At 43.5% G+C, this 10,153-nt stretch overlaps 1 protein-coding gene and 1 non-coding gene across 4 annotated transcripts in view; both read left to right on the top strand.

Annotated features, from left to right (window-relative positions):
* The first annotated feature begins 372 nt into the window (after nt 1-372).
* trnar-ccg (transfer RNA arginine (anticodon CCG)) lies at nt 373-445 on the top strand. Its single transcript has one exon. It is a non-coding gene; the product is annotated as a tRNA-Arg (tRNA).
* A 3,304-nt stretch (nt 446-3,749) lies between these two features.
* LOC140538456 (CSC1-like protein 2) overlaps nt 3,750-10,153 on the top strand; it is a 63,522-nt gene continuing 57,118 nt past the window's right edge. For 2 of the 3 annotated variants that reach the window (XM_072661001.1, XM_072661000.1), the window contains exon 1: nt 3,750-4,109. The gene's annotated coding sequence lies outside the window, so the exon portion shown is untranslated. The remainder of the gene's footprint in view (nt 4,110-10,153) is intronic. The other variant, XM_072661002.1, reaches the window with a different exon arrangement.

The following is a 10,153-nucleotide window of genomic DNA, read 5'->3' as shown; positions in this document are numbered from 1 at the left end:
CACTGTTCAGGTCTGTTCTAATGACTGATATAAATACTAAGATACCAGAGGCCTTGTTATAGAGACCAGCCTGAAAGTATCAGTGTGGTGTTGAGGTCTTAGATGTTCCTCGTGTCAGTTGTCAGGAGAGCTGAACATTTTGACCAGAAGAAATTTGAGAAGATGCTGGTTGGTCAAGAGTGTTATATCTCAGAACTCACACACATACTCAAGATCAAGAAGCAAAGGCTTGAACTTGTGCACCACTCAGCTACAGGGATTCTGCTTTTCCCTTGTTACTGTGGAAGGAAATCCTGCTTATCTCATTGGATTCGGTGAGCTAAGCAGAGTTCAGCATTCAATCAGCCAATCAGATTCCAAGTCACAGAGAGCGGCCCGGTGGCCTAATGGATAAGGCATCAGCCTCCGGAGCTGGGGTTTGTGGGTTCAAGTCCTACCTGGGTCATTGTTTAAGTTTCTGTTGGTGCTGTAGAACGGAGTGAAACAAAAAGTCTTCATGACTACTGAAGCTACAATGGGTGGATCTTTGGACAAAAGTATTGGGACACCAAGAAGAGCTGGAGAGTTATGACATCTGACTCAAAATTAGGCAGAGGCATTAATATGGAGTTGGCCCCTCTTTGTAGCTCTAACAGCATCCACTCTTCTGGGTAGGCTTTCTACCAGATTTTGGAGTGTGTCTGTGGGATTTTTTTGCCCATTTATCCAGAAGAGCATCTATAAGGTCAGACACCAATGTTAGACTAGATAGATCTGTGTTCCAGAACATCCCAAAGATGTTTGATTCATCTGACTGCCAGATAGAAAAGCCTGATTCATCACTCCACTGAACACGATTCCAGGCTTGCATGCAGCTGCTTGGTCATGGAAATAAAAGATTTTAGCACACAGTTTTTGAGCTGATGTTAATTTCAGAGGAGCTTCAGAACACTGCACTTATTGAGTCAGCAGAGTGGTGGCGACTTTAAGGCGACCCCGCACTGTAAGTTTATGTGGTCGGTTCCTGTGGTTGCTAAACCCTTCCACTTTACAAAACCACCAATTTACATTACGCAACAATGGCATCCTATTATAGTACATTTCTAGGCTGCATACGAAGGGTACTTCACTTGGAACAGCTTTCTAGGCTAGCCTAGGCTTTGAAACACAGCTTTTGTTTTGACCCAGTGGCCTAATAGATAAGGCAACAGATTCTGGTGTTGGGGATTATGGGTTCAAGTCCCACCTTTGTTGTTGGGGGCAGTTTTTCAGAAGTTAGCAGACCCTTGATCATGTGTGGCCTGTTCCATAACTATATTTCACCACTAGAGGGGAGCCCAACAGTAAGAACTTCACTTACTTGATATGTAGATGATCCTCATAACCAAAGTCTCAGTAATCTGTATGCAAAACATTAGGGCTTTGATGCAATCACTGGTTACCAACCCAGTACAACTAGATATCAATATAGTAGATATTCAATCCGTAGACTGAATTCTAAGAGCTCATAGAAGTCCTCCAGTTTGCAAATGACCCTAAATGATCCTGAGATCTCTGAACACAAACAGGCCCTGTTCTTTCCACAGTTTTATCCCCCACTGTAGAAGATCTCAACAAGCCCTGCTTGACAAGAGGACCAAGTTCTGAAAAAGGGCTGCAGAAATTCTCAGCTTTATGGTCCAGTCTGCAGCACAACTGGTTCTGAATTCTACAGCACTTGGCCTTATCTCTTTTGATATCATTAGCAGTGCCCCTGATTACAGATGCAGTCTGAGGCACTCAGTTGGTGAAGGTGGCAACAAACGCAGGTATTTGTGAATCGATTCTGCTGTTGTTTCCTCAGCTTTCATCATCACCCCCCCCCCCCGGGAAACTTTTGGGGTGATCAGAGATCTGCCTGGCTTCCAAGTGAGTCTGTAGTAGTCCTGTGTAGTCCTCACCAAAGACTGCAGTAAGGGTGGAAAGAGGATCCTCCTGATGACCCTCCTGAGCACCACCTTTGAGAAATGGGACACCCTCCAGCTTTGCAGTCTTGGTGTGCACGCACTATTGAGGACCGTAGGACGGCGAGTGTGTCACTTGGAACCCTGGCCAGATGAAGTTCTAGCGCTCTGTTTAGGAAATAACATGGAAGGTTGCTGACACAGCGAGAACACTGGCCAGCTGCCTGTCCCACAAATCCTCACAGTCACTTCTTAACGCATGCTTACACATGTTCTGATACATTCTGCACTATACTGCAGGCAATTAGGTTCTATAGAGTACTGAATAAATGGGTTCTTTGTTCGATATAAAATAATCTAGAAAGGGGTTTTCACTAATGGGAGTGAGTTGCCCAGGCTCTGTATATAATCCTTGGAGAACCTTTGAAGAACCTTTTATTTAGAAATATGTCAGATTTGCTTCCTATACGAGTGGGATTCTTCTTTGTTGCTTGATTTTCAGTGATGTGGGTGACCCATGTGACCACCTAGGGGCACCCGGTGTCCAGGGGCACCCACAGAATGCAGAGTTCATGGGGATGGGGGTCCCAGAATCTTAATCTGGCCTTGATATCATTTCTGAACATTTCTGCACCTTTGTGAGCAAGCAAACATACACACACACACACAGACACACACACACACACAGTGTATAAAAGGTCCTTGTCAATACACAACCCTAGTGAAAGAAGCACTAGAGCTGTAACAGTACACAAATGTCACTGTTCGGTTCACACCACAGTATCGACGGTTTGCTCCGAGTGCGGTACAGCAGGAAAACCAAGCAATAGCGCCCCCTAAAGGCCTAAAGCTAATTTAGGTTTCTATTTGTTTATTTTAAACAGTAGCGCAAGTTACTGTGTGTTTCACCTAGTATTGCATAGCGCCCCCCTGAGGTAGTCCATACACCCTGTTGCGTGTAAACGTTAGCATGTTAAAGGAGTTTTCTCACACAAACCCTACGACTATCCAACAACGCCAGGATTTCATGAGTTAAAATGAGATGTAAAAAAGGTCAGATTGTCGATTTACGGATTGTGGATTTACGCTGTTTAATTCCACTCGTTTCACTGCAAACAGAACCGTGAGAGATAAAGAATAAAGAAGGAAAATACAGCAGAGCGTATGGCAGACATTTCCTCTTCATTTAGCGGAGGAAGAGGAGGAGGAGGAGGAGGAGAAGGAGGCGGCACAAGAGACAACAAAAGTACCATTATAAAAACGATACAGTGAAATCTACTACACTGATCCATGGATGTGGGGTGTGAAATTTGGTTCTGCGTTCAGTTTCACAACCATCGCTTACCACGTACCGCGTGTTCACCATACAAACATGTGCGCCCAACAGTGACCCCTGTACCGTGGCGGTTCGGTACGAATACAAGTACCGTTACACCCTTAACGTAAAGCACACATTTGACATCTACACATTTGCAGAAGTATTATAATAAATAAATTAAAAAAATAAAAAATAAAAAAATAAATTAATAACTGAATCAGCCTGAACTGTTTAGCTGTGCCATTTAGAGCAGTGTTTGTGGAACAGGATACACTTATACACTTATGTTAATTATGGCCTGTGAATCCTCTAGAGCTTTATATCTGGTCATTTATATTTTTGCTTCTTTCTTTGTTGACCTCTTCGCAGTATTTTTCCAGTATTACGTAATACATAGACTTATGTTTAACCCGAGCCCTGGACTCTTATATTGGCGTGTGAACAAGGACGCAGCCATTTTGACCCCCCTTCGTCGGCACTTGCTTCACAGAGCTGAATATATTAAGCCTCCAATAGCCGGTATTTATATTCCTTGCGCGTCCTTGTGTATCTGTGCTCCGGCGCTCTTCCCTCGCACTGAAAAAAAAAAAAAAAAAAAAACACAACAAAAACGACCCACCATCTTTATTTCCCCCCAGTCTGACTCACTGACGACCCGCTTCCACAGCACTGGCGAGGGAGAAAGCAAAAAAGCCCGATGCGTAAAGCGCAGCGTCAGGGCGAGGGCGCGCAGTCTGTGACGGGGATGTGAGAAGGCTTCAGAGCTCAGCGCTGCCGCGGTGGATTTGTACAGGGATTTATCTGGCTTGGGGATATTGTCACCGGAGCGGAGGAATAAGCCAAAGAGCAGAGAGCCGTCGGATCGTCAGGTAAATGAACGGGCTTTTAAAGTTTGCTTAAAAGGGAATTTCTCAGATTGGGGCGCGTAATGATGGTGTTTTTTTGGAGAATTGGCGCAGCGTTGCCATCATTGCAGAGCTGAATCGGTTCTATTGTGTGTGTGTGTGAGTGTGTGTGGGCCTGTCACGCCTAGAGAAGACACGAATTACTGTCCTAGACAGTGTAGAAGAGAGAATTCACTGAAATTACGAATATAAATATGGATATTTTGATATTATGACATTTGCATTATTTTCACCCTATGCTGAGCTATGCGTAATGCTGGGCAAAATGATGTCACAGTCCATATTTTTCATCACATATATATATATATATATATATATATATATATATATCTATATATATATATATATATATATATATACACACACAGATTATTTATATATATATATATATATATATATATATATATATATATATACACACACAGGTTATATATATATATATATATATATATATATATATATATATATATATATATAATTTATTGTATTATCTTTCATATATAGAAAAACCTTTTAAATACATGCTATAAAATGTGTATGTTAAGTTTATGCATGTGTACAGTATAATAATGCATAAATAAATAAATAAAGAAGTGTGTGTGTGTGTCTATATACTATATCTATAGGTGTGTGGGATCTCTCTTGTCCCCATTCTGTGGTGCTGGACAGTCCCCATGAATGCTACAGTGGTAAGGCTTAGTCCAGTGGATGAACTCTCAGTCCCACACACACACAAACACACTTCCTCCCATCCTCTCATAGCGGAGGTGTGTGTGTGTGTGTGTGTGTGTGTGTGTGTGTGTGTGTGTGTGTGTGTGTGTGATGGTGGTGGTGGTAGGTGGGAAGGGGATACTGTAAATCGTTCAGCATGTTACATTAGCAGAGAGAGGACGTCCTTAAAACAGAAGAACCCTTTCGGCGGCCCATACGTGACTGCATGCACTTCCCTTCACCACTGCTGTTGTCATGGGCCTGGAGGAATGAGGTCAAGCGCCGAGAGCCACTGCATCAGACCTACAGCTGGCCAGAGAGTCAGAGGAAAAGGCTGGATGCTATGCAAGACGTTAGAAAGCGACTGTTTGAGACAGTCCCCCCCCCCTTTTTTTCCTTTTTTTTTTTTTTAAACGATGGCATGTGAGGGTGTGTGTTTGTGAGCCACTGTGGCTGACAGGTGTAGTGAGGGGGTGTGGGTGTATGGGGTTAATGGGTGTACTGGTGGTCAGCCGCAATGGTTGTGGCCTCAGCCCGCTTTAAAGGGGAGTTTCACCCAGTTTTCAAAATGATGGCGTCAGTTAGGCGATGTAAAGAAAGTAATTCTGGGGGATTTTGGTGGGAAAGTGGTCATTGTAGAGAAGGGGGTCGGCTTCTTTACGCTGGTGGTCATTGGAACTAGGGGTCAGCTTGTGTACAGTGCAAATGTAGCAGTTTTGTTTGCACTCCAAAATGACCGGTGAAGTTTTATATGTTGAGAATAGAAAGATAGTGGAAAAAAGGGGGAAGAAATAATAATAATTTAAAAAAAATATATATATACACACACACACACACATTTTCGGCTGATGGTTTCCATCATCACTGCAGACATATAATTTCTCATTGAATAATTTTATGTGCTTCTGATTTTTCCACATCAAAACACCTCTGAATGACTGTTTACATGTTTTATTATTTTATTTATTTAAATATTCATAATTTTTTTCAAGTGGTTAAGTTCCCCTTTAAAGTTCTCCTATTACCATATTATGGAAAATTAGGTTTTCTTTTTAAAAACAGTTTTAGTATGTAAAAAGAGTTGAACTTGCAGATTGTTGCGTTCAATCCCAAGTCCCTACAGCGTATATATAGTCGCTAAGCTGCAAAAACAGTCCATATTTAATATAAATTTTGTGACGTCACAGAAAACAGCACATTCGCATATATCTGCCTATTCAGCCTTACAGCCTCAGTTCAGCCCCACCTGTTCACACTGAAGTTATAAGGAGTGTTTCAGCCTGTACTGCGTTTTCAACAAGGTGCAATATCAAACAGCCAATCAGTACAGAGTATTATTTAATCTTATCTGAAGTCACAAAAACAGCATGTTTACATGTAGCTATTACACAGTCAGTTTAACTCCAGCTAGTCACACTAATAGCTATAAGAACAGAACAGAGCTCATTTACATAGATCGGTCTTAAAGCTACAGTAACATTACGTAAACTGGCCGAGGGGTACAGAGAGGTCAGAGCCTGGTCAGGTTTTTGCTACAAGAAAAAAAACACGTAAATGTCATAAGCCGGGGGAGGGGGGATACTAGTTAAAGCTAGAATATGGGACCCTTTTAAGTCATTTGAGTGTGTAATTTGACAATAATGACTATGAACAGAGCTCGGAGGCCGCGGCTGAGAGATGGTTTCGCCGGATCGCCAGTAAAGCTTTTAATCAAATCCATTTCAAGTTGCTGACTTGAGCCTCAGGAAGCTGTACATGCATGCAAAATCTATATGCCTATATTGATCATTTTGCCCCCGTCTCTTTATATTCAGGCCGAGGAAAGCTTTTATGGGGCCGCTGTAGACTCACTTCATTACGACTCTATCAAATTGGCATGACTGAATACTGACTGGACTGCGGGAAGTGGTCCGCAGGAGAGCTTCGTCTTGATTACTCTCATGCTGTCCACAAATGCTGTCCATCTCCATGCCCTTTTTTTTGTGGTTCACTTTGGAGAATCTGAGCTAGCATTGATCCGTTTTTGCTGTTTATTAAAATCTTCACATTTAACTGAGCCCGGAAATGGGTTTTTTAAATCATATAAGTGCTTGAGCCTCTGTGGTCAAACCTAGTTATGTGTTTTGGGCTTTTAGTCCCAGCACCCGGATCATGGAAAACCATTTTCCAAGCTTTTCTGGGGATGTAAAGTCTATGTAAATTCAACACCACTTCTGCTCTTCAATAGAAGTGTCTGTCCATCATAAAGCACTTTAAAAGTCATTAGTCGAGAGGTTGCCGCAGCTCTTTCAAGTTTTAAGTTCACATGGAAATCCAGAGGCCTTTTGGGGGGTTGGGGGGTTGGGGGGGTGCTGGAAATGCTGGAAAAACCCAAATGCTGGAAAAACCCTAATGCTGCTTTCCAGCATAAGAACCTCATGCCCACTATGAAGCTTGAGGGTGGTAGGATCATGGCATGGTGCTGTCTTGCTGCCTTGGAACCAGGACGACTTGTCATCATCAATAGTGACCTGTGAATTCTGGATTGTATCAGCAGGTCCTTCAGGAGAGGGTCAGGATATGTCTGTGAACAGAAGCTTACCTATAAGTGGCCCATGCCGGACGACACCGGTTAAAGCAGGAGAAACTCAGCATTTTGAGACGGCCAAGACCAAGTTTTGAGCTAGGAATGGACCACAACTCCTCAGAACCACTGCAGTTAACCACTAATCCGGTTCATTTTGTTCATTCTGAATCGGTGGAGTGTCCGTTTACTTTATGAAAGTGAAAAGCTAGAAGTTCGCCATTTGTTTCGAAGGCCGCAGTGTGTTGTTGATTAGGCTTGGGCTTAGAAGAGGAATCTGGGAAGAGTGAGTTCAGGGGCTAAGAGGTCACAGCTCGGGGGTGCTGGGGAGACTTGCACTGGACAGGTGATTAGACAGCCATCCCAGCAGCTGCTTGGAGAAGCTTGAGAGCCTTAACCTAACAGAGCTCTCACTGTTGTGAAGGGTCTCTTAGCCTTGGGCCTAAGTGGGGCCTTGTTCTGCAGAAAGTATTTCATTGTTAATGAATTAATCTTTACATTTATTAAAATATTAAAATATTTTTTGAGAATGTAATAATTCATTATAACTGCTTCCAACATTGACCCATTCGCCCAGACACCTTCCGCCTGATGCACCCTTGCAGTTTTTAAGCTCCTGCTATGCAGATGTTTTGCCTAAATGATCCACGAACTGTCTTCTAGCGTCATGCTATCAGCTTAGTGTTTCCAGGCTTGCCGGCAGAACTAGAGCAGCATGTGGTCTCTCTCTCTTCTTCTGGCCTGTTGCTGCTCCTTCTGACCCTGACAGGCTGCAGCAGGTCTGTTTGGCTGAGATAACTGATCCGGTGAGGCATTGCCTTTTCAGACTGATTGGGGATCAGCTTGGTGCCCTAGCCTTAAGTGCTTATCTGAACTGTTTTAAGAGGAAATGCAAAAACAAACAAAAAAAAAGTTTCAGATCCGAGTCGAGTGCTGCTTCATCAGCTCTCGGCTTCTCAAGCCTTAGATAACCAGCAGCTCAGCAGAGTTTTGTACAAAACCCAGCATGGCGTCAGGGCCTGGTGCAGTGGCCTGTGCAACGTCTGTCAGAGTTTTTCTAGTGCACTAGCTGGGGACTAACTTACACTGCACTGTTTTACACTATACTTAAAAAGTTTGTGGACACCTGATCCTCCAACGTTGCTTTTGAAATCGAGTGTATTCATCAGGAGTTTGTTTTCCTTTCCCTTGTTTTCGCTTTAGGTTTTGCTGTAAGGATTTAATTGGATTCAGCCTGATGGCAATGGCCATGGTGGGGACTTTAGACTCACGTGAGGCTGCTCCAGAGCATCATATTATATTGGCAATGCTTTACCACAATAAATGCCTGTGTCAGTAATGGGTGCACTGTAAAGTAGCTGAACTCCATAATTAAAAGAAATGTCTGGATACTTTTGGACATGTAGTGTATTCCCTTGTGACTGGAGCTTTTTCCGGTCGATTGTGTGCAGATTAGGCTCAACACTCAAGAAGGAGAGGGAGGCCTGTGAGGGAAGCCTTGAAGAGGCCAACAATCACTTTGAAGGAGCCACAGAGTTCTGTGATTAAGGCTGCTCCAAGGGTGGAGGCCCATGGAGACAGTGCCCAGAGGCCTCTGGGGTCTTTGAGACAATCTTCAGATGTAAACATGAACCATAAACGTGAGCTAAATAGCTTTCCGATGTATAGAAATGTAATAAAAGAAGAACAATGAATTCGTAATCGGACCCTGGGTTAGGCCGTTCACAGGTCCAGGAACCATCCTTGCAAATACAGAAGGAACCTCAGGATCCTCAGGCCTACACGGATGACTTCACACACTTATATTTCATTACAACCTTCAAGGTTCTTTATAATAGGCCACAGGGTATTGCACATTGATAAGGCCAGTTTTGTAGTGGCCCAAGGTTAACACTCCTTATCAAACACCATCCCAACAGTGAAACATGGTGGTGGCAGCATCATGCTGTAGGGATGCTTTTCCTCGGCGGGGACTGGGCCTCTTATTAAAACTAATATTACTAAATTGCCGCCAAATACAGCAAGATAGTCTGCTGACAAACTAAGTGTTGGCCTGATTCGATCTCTGGTGATGCCATGGAGTCCCAGAAAGCACAGTTAGCCTCGCTCTCTCTGGTTGGCTGGGATGGTCCTCCACCTCCACCATGACTCATTGGGCAGCTGTTAGCTAATGTAACAAGGTCTTTCCTTGTATTTGAAGAACATTTTTACCAGGCAAAGCTCAGTTTAAGTGTTCAGATGGGTCTTTGAGTAACTACAGTTCTGCTCTTCACTAAAGAACCCTTAAAGAACTTTTTTTAAAGGCCGTATGTTTGGAAGCAGCTGTTCTCCTCGGTCCTTGAAGTGCCAGCAAACATTAGCAACAACAGTGACATACAATAGAGAAATTCCTCACGTGTCCCACCCACAGAGTGCTGCTGCTGCAGGCCTGATTCACTCTCCTTTGTTCATTGTTCTCTAAGCATCAGGCCAGGTGTTCGCAAGCAGCTTCTCTCTGGGACTGAGGTGTGATGTGTGCTGTACAGTAGTGTTCTCCTGTAGAACAGTCAACACGCAGCTTTGTGTCTGCTTTCAGGAGCTTCAGCAGTGGCCAACAATGTCCAGCAGTGGTCCAGAGTCTCTGGCAGAACTGTGCTGATCGGTGAGGTCACTGGTTTGGTCTCGTGATCAGTGTGTCCTTTATCACATTCCCCACGTTCCACCTTTACTGCATTTTCCATTGAAGAGCTGTGTG

The sequence above is a fragment of the Salminus brasiliensis genome, chromosome 17, assembly GCF_030463535.1.
Source record: "Salminus brasiliensis chromosome 17, fSalBra1.hap2, whole genome shotgun sequence".
NCBI classification, from domain to species: Eukaryota; Metazoa; Chordata; class Actinopteri; order Characiformes; family Bryconidae; genus Salminus; species Salminus brasiliensis.
Note: the sequence above shows the minus strand (reverse complement) of the source record. Positions and strands in the feature narration are given on the sequence as shown.